Raw genomic sequence first — 25627 nt, 5'->3', positions numbered from 1 at the left:
CCACCTGCTAGCCTAGTGCCTCTCTATAAGGATGAGAAAGGAATTATCCACCGCCTTCTTTCTGCTAGAGACCACAGTTCATTAAGCACAAAATCCATTGTTCTCGGGATCAAACCTGTTTTTTTGTCACTCTATACGATGGATAAAATAGAAGTTTTAGCATAGCCTTCTGCCCCATTTCCAGGCCTGGGTTACTCCTTAGGAGAGAAACCTCTTTTTCTCTAAACAAATTAGTAAGATTTTCTCTTCAAAAAGGAGATTCTGTGAACATCTAATAAATTATCACCAATTAAACAACTAAAGTCAGCTAATACTTTTTAGTACTGTTGCCAACGTCAATGCTAAATGTTAAGACAGAAAAACTTGATCTCTTCATCCAAACTGCTAACATAATTAGATTTAATTCATTTTTATAATTTAACATAGAATTAGGCAGTCTTTATTTAGTTTCACAATTGCTGAGGACCTACTAAGTGCCAGAACCTTCTAAATTTTAAACTTTGGACATAAAAATAATGAAGCTGAGTTGCTACCAAATCCATGTGCTCCAAACTTAGATTGTTTGCGGGGTGGGGGGTGGGGTGGAGGAAGCTCTTAACAAAGTGTGTTAAATGACACAACAGTGATTTGCACAGCTTACCCCAGAGTACAGAAAGTATTTCTGAGAGGAGATGATGCTGGATGAGCATTTTTATAGAAACATTTTCTTTACTTATTACATTTTTATTCTTTTCCTTATTTTCTCTCTTTAATCTTTTTAATCACTTACTTTATAGTCCATTTCATATTTTCCTATATCTTTGGTTCCGGAGATGCCAAATCTCCTGTTTGCTTTTATTTTTGGTGGGTAATGTCCATGTTTTGTCAGTTCTGTTCGAGTGTACACCACCAAGTATTATTTTCATCATGGCAATCTTACATGTTCTGGATTCTGGCAATGTAACTCCAAACCAGTTTTGCATTTGTTAACACTGTAGTCTCAGAAAACCAAATTATGATGTGGTTACAAAGGAATCTCTACTCCTTATTCTGGGCTTAAGGATCCCATACCACATAAGCAGGTTAAAATCAGACTTGAAATTCACAATAAGACACAGGTTTGGGGATGGTAGCAGACTATATTTCCAATTTTGGCTACAACAACAGCTCCCATTTCAAATGTTCTTTGTTCTTTGAGACCCTGACACTTCTCCCAGTGAAGCAGTAGAATCTATGTGCTATCTCTCTAAACTGGACAGGCCTTTGTGACTACCTTGACAGAATATGGGAGGAGTGACTCTATGACTCCAAAGGGTAAGTCATTAAAATGCCACATACATCCTGCTAGTTCCTTTAGGATGCTTGTTCTTGAAACTGAGCCAAGTGCTGTGGGAAGTTTAATCAGCCCATGGAGAGGCTCATGGGCTCATGTAGAAGGAAACTGAGGCCCTAGTCAAGCTCCCAGGTGACTGAGTGGCAACATATCAGCCATGTGACTGAACCACCTGAAAAGTGACTCCCCCTGCCTTAGTTTAGCCACTCCAGTGCCATATGGGGCAGAGATGTAGTCTTGTGAGTAAAACAGATGATGACTTCTTATAAATCACAAACTTTGTTAGAGTGGTTTGTTTCTTATGCAACAATAGATAAATAAAACAGAATCTCCTCTTTTCATTAGATTTTTTTTTCATCCTGAGTCTCAAGCGGATACTATTGAGGAAATATCCCTCTGTAATAAAACTGTATGGCGTGCGAACATATAATAGGTTTTACTGGACAAAAAATACAACCTCTTTCAAGTGTATGTTATCAGCACCCTTCTGAAAATTTTAACTTAGAACTACAAACTTCAGTTACCCCTTTCTCATATATTTTCCTCATGTGGCAGGGTCTTATATCTTCCACCTGAGTGTCATAGGTTCATTCCTCCCCAGCTGACCACAAGCCAATTCTTAGTGCATGGACACATGTCTTCAACTGTACTTATGTACAACAAAAAAGCCTATTATTTCGATGCACAAAGGAAGCAGAGTATGGTGGTCCCCAGCCTTTGGCTAGAAACCTGTTTTCTTTCCTTCCTGCAATAGTCCTTATAATTGAAATATTCTCATTTTAAACCTCTGAATCTGTGGCCTTTTTTTTTTTAAGAAAACAACATTGCTTGCAGTCTTCCTGAGCCAGCATAAAATTTCTCTAGATAGCCTTTCTCTTTATGTAGCCCTTCAAAGATTTTGGTTTTATGCAAGGGTATGCAATTCTCTATATCTTAAAAGCCCAAGAGTTCATTTTCTGTCCCTGAATGGGCATTAAGACTCAAGGGGTGACTATTTCTGGGTCCAAAAACTCTCTCTCCCCACTAAAGGCCAACACAACACTAGCCTGTAATATACTTATTGTTGTGACTTTGGGGTATGTCTTACTTTCTGGCATTCTGAGAGTTTGCTATTTTTCTTGTGAGCTAAGCTGTGTATTTAAACTACACCATTTGTTTTTTAGATACTGTGGTATACTTGCAACAAGAGGGGTTCCATATTATTACATTCTACCATGTTTAGAAAAGTAAGCTCTTTAGCCAAGTAGAGAAGGAAGGAAAAACATTTTACATAGAGAAAACAGCATCTGCAAAAACTCAGTTGAGTAACAACTTGGTTACACCCGGGAACTCTAAGAAATCTACTACTGTTGGAGTGCAGAGGCGATACAAGGTAATAAGTGGCAAGAAATGAGATGGAGAGGTAGGTAGTTGCTAGATAATAAGCACTTTGTAATACAAGCTAAGGAGCTTGAAGTTTTTCTGTAGGAAATAGGAACCACCAAAGACTGTAAAGACTTATTTCAGTAGATCACGTCAACAGATTATACAGCATATAGATTTGAGCTGGGGGAGGGGGACCTGACAATAGAAAGATCAGATATCTTTGGTGGGGGGAAGAGGGGGAGTGGAGAACAAACAGAGGCCGAAGATGCAGCTCCGAACTATGGCAGTAATAGTAGTGACTGAGAGAAAGGTAGAGGTCAGAAATTTAAGGCGTTACAATGAATATGGATTAGAGAATCATGAAGAAGAAAGAATTTAGGCTACGTTCCAGATCTGTAGTTTGAGCAACCAAGTGGATATTGGGTGGTAGGAGAAAAGGGTTTGAGGTGAGGAATTCAATTTTAAATGCATAGTCAATATCCTGATAGAGATGATCAAAGAGCAGTTAGATATCGTTACTAAAGGGGAACTGTGGGAAATGGAGGGACCCTAATTCCACTGTGGATTCCATTTATATTGTAGGAATTTGCATGTCCAACACTACCCAGCTGACATTAATAGTGTCAGATATGGTAGCTAGCATAAGCTCATCCTAGCAACCCAGGATATTGAAGGTAAGTCTCTGGATTCAAGTATCCAAGCTACAGTTATGGTGACCACGTCTTAGGTCTTCTGAAATACTCAATTTTTGGTGAGTAAAACATCTTTACTGAAGCTGTATCATTCTAACACATACACTGAGAAAGGCATTTAAGCCACATTTTTCCTAAGCACCAAGTGCCTACGAAGAAAAAAAGTGGTTCAGGTCAGAAACAAAACAGATCATTTGAACAGCCCTATATGGCTACAGTCCATGGGGTCGCAAAGAGTCAGACACGACTAAGCGAATTCCCTTTCTTTCTTTTTTTCTATGTACTTATCAGATGATCACCAAGGGTGTCACTTTTTACTCTAGAGTCTCTCCTCTCCTTCCCCAACAAGGCTAAGAAGGAAAAGAGAAATGTTTAAAGTCCCTAGGAGGGCAAATATAAATTAATTTCTCAAGTGCCTTAGAGCAAAATTCCTTTTGTTGAGCAATTTTTTCCTTTTAACTTTTAATTTTGCCATAATTTGAGGCTCATAGAAAAGTTGTAACACTAGCAGAAAGAATCTTGACATACATTTCACCCAGATTCTCCAAATTTTAACAATCTACCAATTTGCTCTATTATTTTCTCTATATAAAACACTCATTTTTTCCTGAACTGTTTGAGAGGTAGATGCTAGCCTGATGAGCTTTTACCCCAAATACTTCACTGTGTATTTCTTAAAAACAAGGTCATTCTCTTATATAATTCAGTACAAATATCAGGAAATTAACAGTGATACGATATGATTATCTAATCAACAGACTCCATTTGGCTTTGCCAATCATCCCCAAAATGCCTCTCACAGCAAAAGAAAATCCCAGATCACACTGCATTCAGTTGTCAGTCTCCTTAACATGGAACAGTTTTTAGTCTTTTTCTTTTGAAAGCAAAATTTTAAAAAGTTATTTTGTAGAAAGTCCCCCATATTGAGCCTTTCTTAATTTCTCTCATGATAAGATTTCAGGTTATACATTTTTGGCAGGAACACCATGGACGTAATGTTGAGGTCAGTCTGTCACAATATTGGCAAGGCTGGGTTTACAACTTAGTTAAGGTGGTATCTGCTGGTTTTCTCCAGTTACTATTTCTCCCCAGATGGAGAATGCCTGACACGTGGCATGGAGCCTACAGGATGGAGGTCGTCCCAGCCACCACTGGGTGCCTGCGGCACGGAGCACACAGGATAGAAGACCCACTCTGCCTCGCCCCGCAGCCCTTGGGTTGGCCAGAGACCAGAGGTGGCACCTCGAGTCGGCTCAGTCATACGTGCACACAAGAGCCCACACACAAGCCCAGGCGGGTGGCTCCAGTGGCAAGGGCCAAATCGGGCGCCAGGTGATGGTCCAAAGGCGTAGAGCCCTGCACATATCCAGAGGCCCAAAGTCCTTGGTAGCAGACACCGAAGGAGACTGTGTCAGCAGTTACTATTTTTCCCTTAGTAATTAATAAGAATATTATGGGTAGATACTTTGAAACTATCAAAATATTCCATTACTGATAAACCACCTACCAACTTTAATGTCTATTGATGATTTTTGCCTAAAACAATTATTATTTTGATGGATGCCAATTGATGATTTTCTATTTCGATTATTCTTTCTACTTTCATAGTTGGCATTATATTGATACTTTAACAAAGAAATTTCTCTTTTCTTTTACCTACCTATCTATTTTCATCAGTATGAACTCACGTGTTCTTATTTGGTTCAATGAATTATAACTCATTATTTTCACTCCTTTGATGCTCAGTTTGGGTTTTTGTTTGTTTGTTTGTCTTTTTAGTGGGTCTGAACCCCTCTAAAGAAGAAATTCTTAGTGTTTTTCCATCCCCTTATATGAGAAAGAAAGCATACAGGGGGCTGAGCTGCCTAACTGCCCTTTCCTAGGTGAGATAAAGCTCTAGGAGTTTCCTTGGAGGGCTGGCCCTCCTTACTGAGAATAGAACTGGGAGCACTTCAAAATGCTTACTTTCCCTTTCCACCTGTCGGAAGCATAAAGGGATTTTTCTCAGATCTTCAACATGAAAAAGTGGTGCGACACCTGGAGATAAAAGTCATAAAAGTGTGGGAATGTCCTTAGACTGGATTCCCAGGAGTTCTTAACTCTCAAGCTAGTCCACACTCAGTCTTCAAGCAACTAGTAAGTTATCATTTAAGTGATCCTACAAACTGCAGCAGCTCGTGCTCTGTATTCACCTGTCTCTCTAGTTTTCAGAGTGGTGATTGTCCTATGACCTCAACTCTGAGAAATATATTAAAAGTTACTGATTTTCAGTTTCAGAGTTTTTTTTTTTTTTTCTTGTTGTAGGAAGGGGAACAACAACTTCTAAGCTCTTCACATGTTAGAGCAGAAACTGGCAGTATTGAGATAAAGATTTATTCTACTATTTCTTTCCCCAAAAGTTATTAATAATCTAAGTTAAGGCAAAGAATGTGCTAAAAGAGGTAAAAGAAAAAACTTACCGTTTATTTTAGGTAAAACAACACCCACTAGATCATATTATATACCATCCCCTCATTTCTCTTTATCAGTCTACCCTATTGTGGCAGGAGCCTTGTCTGCCATGGGCATATTGCATGCCTGGTACATAAAACAGTATGTGGCACACAGTAAGCATTCAGTAAATATTTGTTAGACTACTGAGCTAGGAGATAAGGTGCTTTTCTTGACTTTGATCTCCATTATCATAAGGCTAGAAAGGGGCCAAATCCAGCCTTTGTTGTCTTCTGGGTTGTGTTTCATCACCAATTGAAATAGAAAACAATTTTAAATCAAAGAGCTTTAAAGTATATTTAAAATATTATTAAATACTCAGTAACAACAGAATTTCTTTATGGCAACAGAAAACTGACTCATCCTCTTGGTCATCTTGTACATGAGATTTTTTTTAACCTCATTTATGGATATGTTCCATTTTTTTCTTATGATACTGCTTATGTTTACTTACCATAGCCAAGAAACTGGAGTAGTAAACTCATTAGATATTTTTTAAACAAGCTAGGCAGTATGGTCAAGGGCAGAATTTAATATTTAGAACATTTGGCACATTCAAAGACCACAATTAGACAGATCTGCTATGACTGAGTTTCATGCAGTGCAACTAGAATGCTTTCATTACGGGATGACTTTTGCAGCTGTACTTTTTGCCTTCCATTTTAGAATGTCAATATACTTTAAAATATTTCATCTTACTTATACACATCTCATTAAAATTACAGTATTTAATTAAACTATACGACAACATACAAGCCAATATTGGCAATATAGAAGCCAATAAAAAGAGCCTGTTGCAATTTTTTACAGCTACAGATAAAATTTTAAGAGGTTTAATACTATATACACAGTTTATAAGAAAAAACAAATTTTCACAAAGGAAGATAGCAGGGAACTTACTAGAAAGATGTTAATGTTGAAAAAAGTTCTCTTATAATTTGATAAGATAATATTAAAATTAAATGAGAGATATGAACTCCATCCTGAAAGTAATGGGAAGTCACTTAAGAATTTTAATCAGGAAAGTAATTAGATTCACTTTTATAAAGATTATTTTGTTTAATTCCCTTCATCACACTATCTAATTGTTTTAAACTTATTTATTGTGCTTCCCCAACTAGAATGTAAAGTCTAGGAGAATATAGATTATATCTGACATATTCATTGGTGTACACCCCAAGACCTATATGTCACGTGCAGCAGGTAAAAAACAAAAATAGCTGAATGAATTAGCATAAACAACCAGTTAAGAAGCTAATGCTTTTGGGTGGGGCTGGGCAACAAAACAACAACAACAAATAATTAAGATCCTAAACCAATGAATTGTTAGTAGGGGCACAGTCTCAAACCAACCTGAAAAATACTAAAAAGTGAGATTTGAAAACTGGTAACCAAAAGATGTGAGCACTGAGGAAAAGTAAAAAGTGAAATATCATGTGTGGAATTTCAAAACTTCCTATAAAGCAAAAATAATAAAGACAGTGTATCAATGGCATAAAGATAAACAAACAGATAAATGGAATAGACTGGAAAATCCAGAAACAAACCCTTACATTTAAAATCAGTTAGTTTTTGATAAGGGTGCCAAGTTCATTCAATGTGGAAAGAATGGTATAAATGGTATGGGACAATTGGATAGCTACGTACTAAAGAATGAAGCTAGACTCTTACCTCACACTATATACAAAAATTAATTCAACATGGATCATAGAAATAAACTATAAACTCTTAAAAGAAATTACCAGGAGTATATCTTCATAACCTTGAATTAGGCAATAGCTTCTTAGATATAACATGAGCAATGAAAGAAAAAAAGAATAAATAAGTAGGATATCATAAAAATTAAAAACTCTTTGTGCTACAGAGGATACTATCAAGAAAGTGAAAAAACAACCCACATAATGGAAGAGAACATTTGCAAATTATATAGCTGATAAGAGTTGTACCAAGATTATATAAAGAACTCTTACAATTCAACAATAGGCAAATAACACAATTTTTAGATGTGGAAAGGACTCAAATAGATGTTTCTCAAAAAAAAATACTCAAGTAGCCAAAAAGCACATGAAAAGATGCTCAATGTTATTAGCCGTTCAGAAAATGCAAATTAAAGCCACAGTGCTATACCACTTCACGTCCATTATAAAAGAGAGAACAAGTGTTGATGATGGTATGGAGAACCTAGAACCCTCACTCACTGATGATAGAACTGAAAAGTTATATAGTCACTTTGGAAAACAGTTTTAAAAGGTTAAACAAAGTCAGCATATGACCCAATAATCTCACTCATAGGTATATCCAAGAGAAATTAGAGCATACAGCTTATATAAAAACTAACATACACATGTACACAGCAGTATTATTCATAATAGCAAAAAAGTAGTTAACAACTCAAATATCTAGCAACTGATTAATGGATAAATAATAATAATAATAATTGATGGATAAATTGATGGCAAATCTATATAACAGAATACTATTCAGTCATAAAAAGAAATGAAGTATTAATATATGCTACAAAATAGATGTACCTTGAATATATTATGCAAAGTGAAAGAAGCCAGACACAAAAACACAAATATTCTATAATTCCATTTACATGAAATATCTAGAATAGGCAAATCCATAAACAAAGAAGCCAGATTAATGGTTACCTCAGGTTGATGGTGGAGGATTAGGAAAAGTGACCACTAATGAGTTCAGTTCTCTTGGGAATGATGAAAATGTTATAAAATTATTAGAAAGTGGTGATGGCTGTACAACTCTGTGAGTATACCAAAACTCAAAGAACTAGTCTCTTTAAAAGATGAATTTTATCATATGTAAATTATATCACAATAAAGCTATATTAAGATAGTACACACACGCACTTCTGGACTTTTGAATAGATCATTCCCCTCCCTGGTGCTTTCCAGCTGACTGCTGCAAAATGCTCAAACAAATTTCAAAAATAAAACATACCAAAACTCTTCCAGATTTATAACTATAGGCCTGAAAGTTAATTTAAGGAACTGTTAGAGTGTGAAGTCCTTGACAGCCATAAACCTATCAATAGCATAGTTCTATTCCCCTTCATTCCTGACCCTGTTGTTTATTTCCTATCACATTATCTTATATATAGTGAGCGCTCAATAAAAGTTTGCTCAAATGAATCTTAAAAAAAAAGTCTGGGAATGTGAATGGTTAGAAGGAAGTATTGCTATAGTGAGGCTTTCCAGAAGACTACTGATTTCTGAATTCCATCTCTTTCTATTTTTAGCCTTCAGCCATTTTGAGGGGAGGAAAGATTTGAGATGTGAGAGTTGAACCATAAAGAAAGCTGAGAGCCAAAGAATTGATGCTTTGGAACTGAGGTGTTGGAGAAGACTCTTGAGAGTCCCTTGGATTATAAGGAGATCAAACCAGTCTATCCTAAAGGAAATCAATCCTGAGTATTCATTGGAAGGACTGATGCTGAAGCTGAAACTCCAATACTTTGGCCACCTGATACAAAGAGCTAACTCATTAGAAAAGACCCTGATGCTGGGAAAGATTGAAGGCGGGAGGAGAAAGGGACAACAGAGGATGAAATGGTTGGATGGCATCATCGACTCAATGGACATGAGTTTGAGCAAGCTCCAGGAGTTGGTAATGGACAGGGAAGCCAGGCATGCTGCAGTCCACGGGGTCACAAAGAGTTGGAAACAACTGAGCGACTGAACTGACTAACTGAAGACTTGAGAAATCTTCAGAACATGATCCTAATATAAGGGATGCCAGCATTACCTTCTTGAATTTTTAATTAAAAACATCTTTCATGCAGACCATCTCTACAGCAAAGTTGACATAAAACACAACAAACACCTTTGTACCCTCTTAGACTAGGGAATGGGGTGGTCTGGTTAATATCCACTCACTAAACATAGATCAGTACTTGTCAAATGAATTGGAACAAAATGTACAACAAATTGAGTTGATGTGATCTTATCTTTTTTGAATAAATCAGACAATATTTAGGTATCTTGCACTGCCTTAGGGTCACAGCTGTAACCAACTATCATTATTCTTTATGTTAGGTTGTTGTTACATGTGTACTCAGTGAGGAAGTTTCCGTTAATGCCAGATAGACTAATTTTTACTATAGGACAGTGAAACCAAGAAAATTAAAAGCTCAAGTCTGCAAGATGAAACATCTTTTAAAAAATAAATAATCTGTAATTTACCACTAAATTATGAAGCAAAACAAAAGAAAAGCCGAATGAAAACTTAACTAGGAGGAATGCTGGCATTTGAGAATCCTTTCAAAGAGGAGGGATCAAAGGAGTAAGCTTCATACAGTCTTTCAAATATGAAATGTTTGGTGGACTCTAAAGAGAGGAGGAACAGAAGGATCTCTGCAAATATTGGTTTGATGAAGACACAAAAAGAGAAAAGATAATTTATTTATTTGTGCCTTTTAATTTCTTTCTCTGTGTCCTTTCCAAGAAACAGACAACCACACCAGGCCAAGCAAACAAGGATGCAGAGTTATAATGCTCTTTTACATGTTAAGTTCACAGCAGCAATTTTATATGGCCTAGAAATTTCATCAAATCTGTTTAAGTTTCCAGGTGTTGCCAATTCCACCCTTAAAAATCACTACTGTACACATCAGCAAAAATACACTGCTTAAAATATCTAACAGGGTGGCTTACTGGAACAAGAGATAGCCCATGAAAGGCATGCTAAAAAGTCTCCAGAAAACCATATGTAATACTTAAATGTCTTATTGCTTGTTAAGTAAACAGAACATCTACCTCGGAACTTCACGTTAACTGAAGGTGAGGTTGGCCTCCCTTCCCCACTCTCTTCATTCTCTAGCCTGTCCTCTAAGACAGCGTCTTTGAAAAGGCAGCTGCAAAGTTTTCTCTTCGAAAATCAACTCTAACACATTTTAAAAACTAAGAAATAGTTATATGTATTCACAGGGGGAAAAATGTGGCACTGAACTTTTCTTCTGAATTCCCATATACAGGAATCACAACAATTTACAAAAGATATCGTAAATTAGACAAGTAACTTCACACATATTAGATACATGCAGAAAGATTATAATTTTAAACAATTCTAATTGGGGATATAGATTTTTAAAAAACTAAAAAGTTGATCCTATATTAAAATGTCATTTGAACACAGTAAACATTGTTCTGTTTTATGAAGGCTCACGGCAGGGCTAGGTTTACATTTAAATCATTGACATTATTTGGTAATTATTCATTTTGGAGTAAAATCTAATTTGGCCACTCATGTCATAAGACCACATACTATAGAGTTGGAAGGTATCCAAGAGCTCACTAGTCTAAATTTTCTCATTTTACAAAAGAACGAGGCCCAACTTGTTAACTGATTTGTCCAAAATGCCTGGTGCTCTCAAGATTCAGACATAGCAAAATGCTGGGTTTATTTTCTTTAACATTGAAACTAACTGAATCACATTTAATCAAGAAGAAACATCTTTCAAAAGCTTAATTTTTTACTTTCACCATAAAGTGATTTTCTGAGTTTGAAAGAATATTAAGTTAGCAATCACTTTTGAATAAAGGAAACCTTCAAATATTTCCTCAAGATCTAAAGCAATGAATAATTTTAAAATAATCCAGGGTAAACAACAAGATCCTACTGTTTAGCACAAGGAACTATATTCAATATCCTATAATAAACCATAATGGAAAAGAATATAAAAAAGAATGTATCTATATGAAATACATATATAAAACTTAATCACTTTCATATACAGCAGAAATTAGCACAACACTGTAATCAACTGTACTTCAATAAAAATAAATAAATGAATAAAAATTAACCAGGGAAGTCCAAAGTTAGGGTTCTCCCTTTTATCTTTTTCCCACAGTAGTAGATGCAGGAATCTTATATCTGAATTCAATCTAAGGAAAGGAAAATCATTAATGGAGCAATTTAATCCACAAACTTCCATCTCCTCAAATAATTCTGATGGGTTTGTCAATTTTCTGCTAACCATTGCAATGTGCTTTGGTATCCTGACCACTGTGGACTAGACATTCCCAACGAGGGTCTGACTTGACCTACTTAGACCTTGACATCTGGAAACTGCATTGTTCCCCATCTTCTCTCCACCACCTGTGAAAAAGATCAGAAAGGTTAGTTGGCGGGTCCTAAAGATGAGATGACAGGCCTGTAGATGTACCTGTGGCCTCTGACCTGTGAGCAGAATTCTCACTTGCATGACAAAGTGAAGCAGAAGCCTGGATTTCTAGAAATAGAAGGATTTTCATTTAAATGAATTGTCTCTAGAGACCCTGGGTAGATACCACAAATGAGATGATCATAAATTTTCTTAGCAAATCCTTAATCTTTGTTTTTACTGACACCATTATTTTTGTATAATAAGAAAGAGTAAGTAAAGAGATCTGAGGGTAGAAATTTTTTAAAGAAAGAAAAGTGTTATTTGCTCTGTTTGGCTTCAAGATAAAGCTAATATGCAGCATGCCAATGGTTAACCAAAATATCTAATCTGGAATCCAAAGAATAAATATGAAAATTAAAATAACACTGAGACATAACGATCTGAAGGATGATGGGTACCCACAGTTACTATGCAGATGTTCCACAGACAAAGATGGCTTTCTGGCTCTGCTATCTATCCCTAGAGGCTTCAACCTTAAGTCTGATACATTATAAGCTGTAATGATTTCATTTTCTCTATCCTTTGAGATATTAGAAAGGTCCAAATTATGGTCAAACTGCAAAACTAAAAGTAAAAAAAAATGCACAGAATTGCTTGTGGGTGCCATTAAAGAAAGTGAATAGATGACTAGAAAAGTGATATCACAATGAGGAAGCTCACAAGGAGACTGGCATCATTACACAATGTCAACAATTCAGCCAACTGAATCACTTAATTCTGATTTCCTTTACCTATTTATTCCTTAATCCACCATTACTGAAATTAGAGGATCTAAAATCATGCTCCTAATGAGGAAAATCATATCTCTCAACAACAACAACAAAATATACTGGACTCAACAGAGTCACCAAAATTCCTCACAAAGAGAGTCACAAAACATAAGAAGACAGAATATGTCATTATGCTTACTTAACACTGCATTGTTCATCATACAAACCAGGACATTATCAAAAGTGAAAGGGGACACTACTAAAACTTACACTAGGAAAGGATGCAGAGCAACAGGAACTCTCATTTACTGTTGATAGAAATGCAAAATGTTAATAGTCACTTCAGATAGTCTGGCAGTTTCTCACCAAGTTAGACATATATCCACCATATAACCAACTCAGCAGTCACGTTTCTAGTTATTTTCCCAAGTGAAATGAAAACATGTTCATGCAAAAATCTGTATGTAAGTTTTTACAGCAGCTTTATTCATAATCACTAAAAACTGGAAGCAACCAAGATACTGTTCAACAGATAATGGACAAACAACCTGTGAGACATCCATACAATGTAACACTCTTCAGTGATAAAAAAGAACAAGCTAGTGATTCAGATAAGACGGATATAACTTAAAGGCATCTTCCTAAGTGAAAAAAGGCAGACCTGAAAGGTTACATATTATGCAATTCTCTTCATATGACATTCTACAAAAGGTGAAACTAAAAGTACAGAAAAACAGGTGAGTGGCTGTGAGGGCCTGGGGGAGTGGACAGCAGTCTACTACAGGGGGCACATGGGAACTTGTAGGGTGGAGATAATATTCTGGAGAGGCGGATACCTGATGCTATGTATCTGGTAAAGCACAAAGAACCTTCCAACACAAAAAGTGAACTTTAATATATGCACATTAAAAAAAATCAACCAAGAGGTTGGGGAACCTCAGGATGGAATGCAGACATAATCTCACTGAAAAGGCTACAAGAAAAAAAAAAAAAAGGAAGGAGCTAACTTAAAATTACTTTGGAAAATCATGTTTTGATTGGAAACAGTAAGGGTAGAAGAAAAAGGAACTGTACATGAACAGTTTTCTAGTTGGCATGTTGTTCTTACAGTGGTAGAAGTCAACATTTTTGAAACTGCTTTACCTGTATGCCACAGTTGAAGAAATAAGGAGATGGATGACAGATGGTGGAAGCCAGGCTAAAAAGTTCAGATAAACAAAAGGGGAAAGCTAAAATAATTCTATGGTACGGGATTAGTTCGCGTTATCAGTATGAACTGATGTTTAGCTTAATATCAGGTGTTTCCCTGGTGGCTCAGAGGTTAAAGCATCTGCCTGCAATGCAGGAGACCCGGGTTCGATCCCTGGGTTGGGAAGATCCTCTGGAGAAGGAAATGGCAACCCACTGCAGTACTCTTGCCTAGAGAATCCCAGGGAGGGATGAGCCTGGTAGGCTACAGTCCATGGGGTCGCAAAGAGACACGACTGAGCGACTTCACTCACTTCACTTCACTTAGCTTAATATACATACAGATGAAAAGATACAGAAATAACTATAGATGTGATATATCTATATATATATATGAGAATTAGTATATATACATGTATTTCCTTGCTCTGTCTGTTGAGAAGGCCTAGAAACAGTGACATTCCAGTAGCAATGAGCATATTCATTGCCCAGATATTGGTTTGTAAACACCACTAACCATGGAACCAGGGCTTCTTGGAGAAATGGTTGATTCTAGGAGTAGGGTAGGGAAAATACAAGATGAGCCCACAGCATCCTGCAGTGCCGAAAAGTAAAGAAGTTTTCAAAAAACCCAAAAGGATGGGGACTTAAGAGCCAACCTGAAAGAGCTTCCATCTGCCAAAGTTGGAACCACCCGAACAGCAAAGTAACATAGTAAGGAATTATAACTCTAAGTATAAAATAAATATGCACAAGTCCATATTGATATAAGAAGAACGCAATGGCACCCCACTCCAGTACTCTTGCCTAGAAATCCTATGGACGGAGGAGCCTGGTAGGCTGCAGTCCATGGGGTCGCTAAGAGTCGGACACGACAGAGCAACTTCACTTTCACTTTTCACTTTCATGCATTGGAGAAGGAAATGGCAACCCACTCCAGTGTTCTTGCCTAGAGAATCCCAGGGACGGCGGAGCCTGGTGGGCTGCCGTCTCTGGGGTCGCACAGAGTCGGACACGACTGAAGTTACTTAGCAGCATATTGCTATAAATAAATGACTGAAGAAATAAATGAGGGAGAAAAGACAGATTTTCCTTACAAAATTTCAAATAATTTATGCAGATACTCTAAAGGTTTAATCTACCCCTCCTTTGAGCATGGGCTGGACTTAGTGACTTATGAAGAACAGAGCATCGGGGGTAGAGAGGTAACCTTATAGTGAAGAAGCCTAGCAACACCGCCTTGGCCGGATAACTCAAGGTTAACATCAACAATAGTAAGTCATATTGATAGAACTTACCCCTAATATTATGTGATGAGAAGGGCAATTTATTTCTGTGGTATCATTCCCCCCCAAAACATAAACTCAGTCTACATGAGGAAAACATCAAGGAAACCCAAACTGAGACATGATAATAAACAAAGTAGCTGACAATACTCCTCAAAACTGTTAAAATTACAAGAGATAAAGGCTGATAAACTGTCAAAGAGCAGAGGAGACAAAGAGACATGATATCTAAATGCAATGTGGTATCCTGGATGGAATCACAGAACAGAAAAAAGACATTAGCGGAAAAGCTAGCAGAATCTGAATAAAGTCTGGAGTTTAGTTAATAGTAATGAACTGCTACTGATTGCTTAGTTTTGACAAACGTACCATGGTTGTATTACATGTTAACAATGGGCAAAATGAGATGAAGGATAAAAAAGTCTAATATATTTGTAACATTTCTGTAAATCTAAAATTATTCCAAAATTAACAGTGTAATTAAAAAGGAAAAAAAATAGGACATTGTGCCAATCTCATGTATGGTCCAAGCCTACCTTCACTTTTAGCATCCTTTGTTGAAAATCTAAAGCATAACAGTTGAGTTTGTGCTATCTGGTGATAAATAGAAAATCTAACTGGATTCCATCACTGCCTAAGAAAATTTGTTTAGAATTGCTTTTATAATTTTTAGTTATATATTTTTATAATGCTTTAAAAAAGGCTCCCTGAACTGATCTGGAGGGGGATGTTGGGGATACAGAAGAAAAGATAATTTGTAATGAAATTTAGAACTTCCTTTCTGTTCAGGTTTTATATTTAGGGCTTAAATATTTTATTCTTGCAGAAGAGATAAGAACAACATGGCAACTGGAAGAGAAATCCCATTACTCACAAGATCAGTGATGAACTGGGGAGTCCACAACACTGCTGTATCTCAAGAGAGATAAGAAGCAAACAAATTGGTAGAGTTTAAAAAGATCACTTATAAGGATAAACGGGAGTAAAAGAAGATACTGAAAACTGACAAGCCATCTTCTCTCCTCGGCTGGTAGCAAACAGGCTGCATGTTTTAATTAACTTTTTGTATTAAAACAACTCTGTCTGCTGAAGTAAGACTAACATTCTCCTTAGAGAGCTCTTGCTGCCGGAAATACCTTCTAGTTTGGTGGGGGGGTGGGGGGGTGGGTGGGAATAAATTACAGAGAGAGTACAGAAATCATTTGAAAGCAAACATTTTTCTTGATGCTCTTCTCCCTTCAATAGCTGTATGAAGAGGGTAGGTGTTTAAGGGAGTTACAGGTATTTCTAAGTACACTGCTGCTGCTGCTAAGTCGCTTCAGTCGTGTCCGACTCTGTGCGACCCCACAGACGGCAGCCCACCAGGCTCCTCCGTCCCTGGGATTCTCCAGGCAAGAACATCGGTGTGGGTTGCCATTTCCTTCTCCAATGCGTGAAAAGTGAAAGTGAAGTCGCTCAGTGTGTCCGACTCTTAGCGACCCCATGGACTGCAGCCCACCAGGCTCCTCCGTCTATGGGATTTTCCAGGTGAGAGTACTGGAGTGGGGTGCCATTGCCTTCTCCAGGGAGGTGCATCACAAACTAGAATTATAGACAAAATTACTTTCCAGTATGTCCAATATACCAATATGCATTATACCTGAACCTAATAGTAACACAATAAATATTACCCTTAATTTTCCCATAGAATCCATTTTATTTATTCATTTAGTCAATAAGTATTTACGTTCCTTATGTGCTAGGCACATTTTTTTTTTAACAGCTCTGTTTGTTTGGGGAGAGAAAAGATACATGCTCATTATTTTAAAATTCAAACAATTCAAACAAGTACAAAAACGACAGGCAGTAAAAATCATTCTACTACCTAACACACCCAGAATTTAACATTTGGTGAAAAAGAATCTAGACATTCCTCTCTTGTCAGGCACATTAATAATTAATTTATTAAAAGCAATTTAGCCACTTTTCAAGTAAGTTTCTTTAAAAAAAAAAAAGGATAACTCAGCTAAAAAGTTTGAATTTTTAAATCTATATTAAACCTAGACTCTACCCTTATTAAAAATAATCTGAAAATTCAGCCCAGTGATTTTCCTTCACCTGAAATGTATCCAATAGAACTTTTCTCTGACTATTTCTACTTAGCCTATAGTACCTAAATGGTCACTTACTACCTGCAGCAGTAAAAAGTAATAGTAAACAACAAAACAAAACCAAAGGGAAAAAAAAAACAGTAAAATACTTAAGTGTTGAAAATCACATTCAAAGGCAGGGATAGAGGGGTGAAGACAGGGAACTACACAAGTCGTTGCATATTTCTCTTGATTTTTACTTCCATGTTCATCTTGAAAATTCTCAACAGAAAAAAGTTCAGGCATTTTCTTACTAAATACAATTCTAAGTTAACTTGGGCTTGATTCACTAGGTTAAATCTAAGAGTGAAAAATGACAATATCTAAAGCTTTCATAGCATCTGAATTTTTAATACAGTGCAAACAAAACATACTCTCTTCTAAGCGATCAGTTACCCTGTTTCCACCCACCTTTCCTTTCATTCCCACTTACACTGATATCAACAGATGACTTGATGGATCCCCCTGACTTCCACCCTGGCCTCCCTCCACTTTCTCCTCACCTCACTCTAATGTCAGAAGTTATAGGTATACTCTGGAATTGACTTCAGAACGGTTCCACTAAGAAAACTTGGCATTCCTCTTCTTGAAGCTTAGCCTTTGTTTTGGCTCTTCTCTTGCTGCCCCATAACTCAATACCCTGTCTTTATGTCCAGCTGCGGACTGCCTATGTCTCTACCTACTCTTCTCAATATCATTTGTGATACTGCTGAGGCTACTGATCTTTTAAAAAAAACAAACAAAAAACAGCATTTGGCTTTACTATTTTTCCTTTGTTATCTATTTTCTATATCTCTGATTTCTGCTCTTATCCTTATTCTTACATTCCTTCTACTTACTGTGGGGTTACTTTGCTCTTCTTTTCTAACAGACTTCTTCAGGTAGAAAATTAGACCATTGTTTTAAAGTGAGCATATTTACTTTAGCTGTTTCAACATTCTTGTCTGTACTCGGTCTGTTCATTTGGTTGTAAGTTATATTTTCTCAATTTTTGACACGTCTATAATGTTTTTATTGTATGCTAAATATTGCTGATTTATATTCTTGAGTGTTAGATTCTGTTAAAAGAGGACTGGACTTTGTTCTAATGGGCAGCTAAGTTACATCTAAACCAATTTGATCCACATGGGGCTTATGTTCAGGGTAGGTGTAGAATAGTCTTCATTCCAGAATTTAGTCCTACTACAAAGTGGGTGACCCCTCTGAAGTCTTCCCTGAATTTCCCATGTATTCAGAGGGGTTTTTTTTTACTCTGGTGATGGGAACCCAAATGACTTCTGATTCTGTACGAGCACTGGGAATTGTTCAGTTTACAGCTCTTAATAACTTCTTTCCTAGAAGCAGTTCTTGGCATTTCACCATAGCCAATGTGCAGAAGTGTGGGACTCCTATACGGATTTCTAGAGCTCTTTATCTATAATAACTGCTTCCTCTATGGTATATTATTACCCTTAAATTCTAGCCACCATGGCTTCCCCAAACTCTGAAGTTTATGTCTCACACCACTCAGCAATACCATCGGGTTCTATTTGGGATTTCTCTCCTGTACCACAACTGAAAACTGCCTCCAGGCAAAGAGCCACAGCAACTGCAGAGCTCACATCTTCTGATTCCTCTAGGAATCAGACTGTTAGACTGCCAGTTGTCCAGTCTGTGAGGACAATTGTTTCAACTATCTGTCCAGTTTTCCTGTTGTTTATATAGAGCAGCAATTCTAGATTCTGTACTCTCATGGCGAGAAACAAAAGTCCTTTCTCACATTATTTGACTATATATAAAACAACTGTAGAGACTACATTAACAAAAATGAGTGCAATGAGCCTATTACTTCAAAAGATAAAAATATCAGCATTTGTTGCCAACAATAAAGTTAGAACTTTCAGGCAAAAATTAGAATTGCAGAAAACATATCAGCGACCATAACCTTGACAGCTTTCCAATACTTACTCCTTACTACTTTTTGGGTAAGATCAGTGGTGATACTAACACATGTGTGTAGTTTTTATATTGTATATTAATGGTCTGCACAACTCAGTGAACCAATATTTCCAAATGACCAATGCATGGTACAAAATTATGGGTGAGTAAAATATTCATTCAAAATAAAAGACAGAACAATAGATTTTAATGTAATAATATACAAAAGTTCATAAATGATTTCAGATTCCACACTGCAACTAACCTTTAAGAAACTACTACCTGTCAAGTTCTGCCATAAGATCAAAGAATACTCAACTACCTGAAAAAAATGATTAAATTACTCCTTCTTTTTCCAGCTGCTTCTGCTGCTGCTAAGTCGCTTCAGTTGTGTCTGACTCTGTGCGACCCCATAGACGGCAGCGCACCAGGCTCCCCCATCCCTGGGATTCTCCAGGCAAGAATACTGGAGTGGGTTGCCATTTCCTTCTCCAATGCATGAAAGTGAAAAGTGAAAATGAAATCACTCAGTCGTGTCCAAATCTTAGTGACCCCATGGACTGCAGCCTACCAGGCTCCTCCATCCATAGGATTTCCCAGGCAAAAGTACTGGATTGGGGTGTCATTGCCTTCTCCGCCTTTCCCAGCTACATACGCAAGAGTCGGACACGACTAAGTGACTGAACTGAACTGAACTGAACTGATACCTGTGTAAGACTAGATTTTCTTCATTTACTTCAACCAAAATAACACTTTCCAACAAACTGAAGGCAGAAGCAGATATGAATATTCCGTTGTCTATTAAGCCAAAGAGTTACAAAAATATAATTAACTCTTTCTAGTATTATTTATATTAACATTCAATGAGTTTATTATCATTGTTTTTATATTAGTAAATATTTAAAATTTCTTATTTTTTAATTTCTGAATTTCTGATATAGTAAATATCAACAAATACAATCCACTGAAACAAAATCTCCTTGCTATCTTCAATAATTTTTAGCATTTAACAGGGGTCCTGAAATCAAGAAGTTTGAGAACGTAGCAAGTCTAAGTACTGTGAAACTGCAAGATTTTGCTCAGTTATACCAGGTTAACTCCAGCCTCTGACACTGCCCCAACACTTAGCAAGTGTCTGTGCTAAGTCACTTCAGTCATATCTGACTCTGTGCAATGCTAGGGACTGTAGCCTGCCAGGCTCCTCTGTCCATGGGATTCTCCAGGCAAGGATACTGGAGTGGGTTGTTATGCCCTCCTCCAGAGGATCTTCCTGACCCAGGGATCGAACCCATGTCTCTTACCTCTTCTGCACGGGCAGGCAGGTTCTTTAGCTCTAGCGCCACCTGGGAAGCCCAAGTGTCCAGTGAAGAAAAAAAAAAAGGCTATGCATTTTGGGCTTATCTCAATTTCCATCTGTCAAACTAGCCCACACAACTGTTAAAAGTTCTTGTGATTTCTCTTTTCCCCTCTGGATTCCCTCTGCCTGGAAAAAAACTAATCCTAAAAACATGCCTATACTTAGCAATTGCTCTCAGGAACAAACAGCTAGCTATCTCAGTTCACATGAGAAGGAATCTCTAGAATTTAAGTTTACCTATTCTCTTTGCTTCCATAGCTCTACAGCTTTCAAAATAAGATTTTTAGAATTTATCCAATTTCTGCCTAACATCTATAACCTGCCGCTACTCACCGCATACTATTCAGGCCTTTTAATCCACCACTTGCTGGTGTTATTTAGTCATTAAGTTATGACTCACTCTTTACGACTCCTGCACTTTAGCCCACCAGGCTCCTCTGTCCATGGGCTTTCCCAGGCAATAATACTGGAGTGGGTTGCCATTTCCTTCTCCAGGGGATCTTCCCAACCCAGGGATCGAATCTGTGTCTCGTGCTTGGCAGGTGGGGTTCTTTACCACTAAGCTGCTACCAAATAACAATAGGCAATACTTATTAACTAGCTGCCAAACAATATTCTAAGCTCATTTAATTCTCAAGAGAACATAATAAGGTATTGTCACTAAAGTTACACAGCTTTTAGCTGGTAAAGTAAGAATTCAAATCCAAGCAGTTTGGCTTCCGAGTCTTTAACCTTTGCCTTATATATTGTACATTTTTCCTTCAGGAAGTTCAGTTCAGTTGCTCGGTCATGTCTGACTCTTTGCGACCCTAAGAATCACATCACGCAGGGCCTCGCTGTCCATCACCAACTCCTAGAGTTCACTCTAACTCATTCCATCAAGTCGGTGATGCCATCCAGCCATCTCATTCTCTGTCGTTCACTTCTCCTCCTGCCCCCAATCCCTCCCAGCATCAGGGTCTTTTCCAATGAGTCAACTCTTCGCATGAGGTGGCCCAGAGTACTGGAGTTTCAGCTTTAGCATCATTCCTTCCAAAGAACACCCAGGACTGGTCTCCTTTAGAATGGACTGGTTGGATCTCCTTGCAGTCCAAGGGACTCTCAAGAGTCTTCTCTAACACCACAGTTCAAAAGCATCAATTCTTCAGCACTCAGCTTTCTTTATAGTCCAAATCTCACATCCATGCATGACCACTGGAAAAACCATACCCTTGACTAGACAGACCTTTGTTGACAAAGTAATGTCTCTGCTTTTCAATATACTTTCTAGGTTGGTCATAACTTTCCTTCCAAGGAGTAAGCGTCTTTTAATTTCATGGCTGCAATCACCATCTGCAGTGATTTTGGAGCCCCCCAAAATAAAGTCTGACACTGTTTCCACTGTTTCCCCATCTATTTCCCATGAAGTGATGGGACCAGATGCCATGATCATCGTTTTCTGAATGTTGAGCTTTAAGCCAACTTTTTCACTCTCCTCTTTCACTTTCATCTAGAGGCTTTTTAGTTCCTCTTCACTTTCTGCCATAAGGGTGGTGTCATCTGCATATCTGAGGTTAATGATATTTCTCCCGGCAATCTTGATTCCACCTTGTGTTTCTTCCAGTGCAGTGTTTCTCATGATGTACTCTGCATATAAGTTAAATAAGCAGGGTGACAATATACAGCCTTGACGTACTCCTTTTCCTATTTGGAACCAGTCTGTTGTTCTATGTCCAGTTCTAACCGTTGCTTCCTGACCTGCATATAGGTTTCTCAAGAGGCAGGTCAAGTGGACTGATATTCCCATCTCTTTCCGAATTTTCCACAGTTTCTTGTGGTCCACACAGTCAAAGGCTTTGGCATAGTCAATAAAGCAGAAATAGATCTTTTTCTAGAACTCTCTTGCTTTTTTGATGATCCAGCGGATGTTGGCTATTTGATCTCTGGTTCCTCTGCTTTTCTAAAATCAGTTTGAACATCTGGAAGTTCATGGTTCATGTATTGCTGAAGCCTGGCTTGCAGAATTTTGAGCATTACTTTACTAGTATGTGAGATGAGTGGAATTGTGCGGTAGTTTGAGCATTCTTTGGCATTGCCTTTCTTTGGGATTGGAATGAAAACTGACCTTTTCCAGTCCTGTGGCCACTGCTGAGTTTTCCAAATTTGCTGGCGTATTGAGTGCAGCACTTTCACAGCATCATCTTTCAGGATTTGAAACAGCTCAACTGGAATCCCATCACCTCCACTAGCTTTGTTTGTAGTGATGCTTTCTAAGGCCCATTTGACTTCACATTCCAGGATGTCTGGTTCTAGGTGAGTGATCACACCATCGTGATTATCCGGGCCATGAAGATCTTTTTTGTACAGTTCTTCTGTGTATTCTTGCCACCTCTTCTTAATATCTTCGGCTTCTGTTAGGTCCATATCATTTCTGTCCTTTATTGAGCCCATCTTTGCATGAAATGTTCCCTTGGTATCTCTCATTTTCTTGAAGAGATTTCTAGTCTTTTCCGTTCTGTTTTTTCCTCTATTTCTTTGCATTGATCGCTGAGGAAGGCTTTCTTATCTCTCCTTGCTATTCTTTGGAACTCTGCATTCAGATGCTTATATCTTTCCTTTTCTCCTTTGCTTTTTGCTTCTCTTCTTTTCACAGCTATTTGTAAGGCCTCTTCAGACAGCCATTTTGCTTTTTCGCATTTCTTTTCCATGGGGATGGTCTTGATCCCTGTGTCCTGTACAGTGTCATGAACCTCCATCCACAGTTCATCAGGCACTCTGTCTATCAGATCTAGGCCCTTAAATATATTTCTCACTTCCACTGTATAATCATAAGGGATTTGATTTAGGCCATACCTGAATGGTCTAGTGGTTTTCCCTACTTTCTTCAATTCAAGTCTGAATTTGGCAACAAGGAGTTCATGATCTAAGCCACAGTCCGCTCCTGGTCTTGTTTTTGCTGACTGTATAGAGCTTCTCCATCTTTGGTTGCAAAGAATATAATCAATCTGATTTTGGTGTTGACCATCTGGTGATGTCCACGTGTAGAGACTTCTCTTGTATTGTTGGAAGAGAGTGTTAATGACCAGTGTGTTCTCTTGGCAAAACACTATTAGCCTTTGCCCTGCTGCATTCCGTATTCCAAGGCCAAATTTGCCTGTTACTTCATGTGTTTCTTGACTTCCTACTTTTGCATTCCAGTCCCCTGTAATGAAAAGGACATCTTTTTTGGGTGTTAGTTCTAAAAGGTCTTGTAGGTCTTCATAGAACCGTTCAACTTCAGCTTCTTCAGCGTTACTGGTTGGGGCATAGGCTTGGATTACTGTGATATTGAATGGTTTGCCTTGGAAACGAACAGAGATCATTCTGTCGTTTTTGAGATTGCATCCAAGTACTGCATTTCGGACTCTTTATTGACATGATGGCTACTCCATTTCTTCTAAGGGATTCCTGCCCGCAGCAGTAGATATAATGGTCATCTGAGTTAAATTCATCCATTTCCCTCAGGAAACTTAGCCCATTTTCATGGTTGTTACTATCATCTCAAGACTGAAAATATCTAAATCTTTATCTCTCGGTCTAATCTGTATAACTGCTTGCTGAACTTCAACATGGATATTCAGTGTATCTAAAACCAATGTGTGTTTCTTCTTCACTCCCTGAAAACTTCCTTTTCCAAACATTGCTCTTTCACTGCTACCATCCTTTCCACCTTTGGTCAATCCAGGCAATTATAATTTTCTTTTCCTCTAAATTTCAGAAACATCTATGTTAGTAATTCCCAAATAATTATTCATAACCAAAAGTCTACTGTGGTGCATAAAAAAAGTAATATAATATGCTGTTCTATTTTAAAATCTGTCCTTAATTCTAAGAGAATTCCTATATTTTATTGTTAGAATCTTTTTTCTTTTGTGAAATTGTGATAATAGATATATTTTTAAAAAATTTTTTCATGAATTGAGAAGTTGACAATACTATAATGATTCCCAAGTTATATGGTTGATTTGTTTTAAAAATTTATTTATCTAGGAGATTTGAAAATCTGCAAACTACTCATCTATACTAACATTATCAGTTTATCAGGACCTGCTTTTGACTGACCCCTTGCTTTTCTAATATCCTCATGTATATCAAGTCAAGAATTCTTCTCAAAGAATGTCCCAAACAGAAGTAATAAAAGTTAGTAACTTTGGGGGCAGTATCAAAAAGTTAGAAATGTGCTGAAATTGTCCAAATTCCAATTCTATGTTATGATATAAATCCTCACAAAAGTAGACGTAACAGCAAGTTTTTTCACTGTGGTCCAATGTGCGAAGTCACTTTAGTCGTGTCCAACTCTTTGCAACCCTGTGGACTGTAGCCTGCGAGGCTCCTCTGTCTATGGGATTTTCCAGGTAATACTGGAGTGGGTTGCCATTTCCTCCTCCGGGGGATCTCCCCGACCCAGGGATCAAACCTGCGTCTCCTGTGGCTCCTGCACTGCAGGTGAATTCTTTACCACTAAGCCATGGGGGAAGCCCGATTGCACAAAACAGGCATTATCAGTGCTTTTTCAAAATGTTCAAAAAAGATACTGTTGTCTTCCTGTCTTTAAACTCAGTTAACTATTCTTAAACTCATTCCCTTCTGACATACTAGACAGCCCCACCTATTTATGCAATAAGGAATTATGTTCCTTATTTAATTCTTAAGCTTTTCTAACAGCTTTGCATGGAAATCTTTTTACAGTCTTAAACAAGGTAAAACCACCTTTTACCAAGCACTTTCTTTTTACAGTCAGTCTTAATCATGGTAAAACCACCTTTACCAAGTACTTTATGATATATAATCTTACTTAATTCACAAGACACCTAAATGGATTTCCATCAATTTTTACTTTTACCACCAGGCTGAAAGCAAGTAGCATGTTTTGAATAACATATCATTGAGAAGAAATATGAAATATCTGCTCTAAAACCCCTCACCCCCTGGTGGTGCAGACCTGCAACGTGGGAGACCTGGGTTTGATCCCTGGGTCG

General features: G+C 37.6%; 1 protein-coding gene and 1 non-coding gene across 3 annotated transcripts in view; one reads left to right on the top strand and one right to left on the bottom strand.

Moving 5' to 3' along the window:
• The window catches only part of PDSS2 (decaprenyl diphosphate synthase subunit 2), a 261145-nt gene that overhangs the window by 195486 nt on the left and 40032 nt on the right, over window positions 1-25627 (bottom strand). The gene's annotated exons all lie outside the window — the stretch shown is intronic.
• Window positions 14057-14128, top strand: TRNAC-GCA (transfer RNA cysteine (anticodon GCA)). Its single transcript has one exon. It is a non-coding gene; the product is annotated as a tRNA-Cys (tRNA).

This window comes from Capricornis sumatraensis, chromosome 13, assembly GCF_032405125.1.
Source record: "Capricornis sumatraensis isolate serow.1 chromosome 13, serow.2, whole genome shotgun sequence".
Taxonomy (NCBI): domain Eukaryota; kingdom Metazoa; phylum Chordata; class Mammalia; order Artiodactyla; family Bovidae; genus Capricornis; species Capricornis sumatraensis.
The sequence above is the reverse complement of the archived record's forward strand: the minus strand, read 5'-3'. Positions and strand labels throughout refer to the sequence as shown.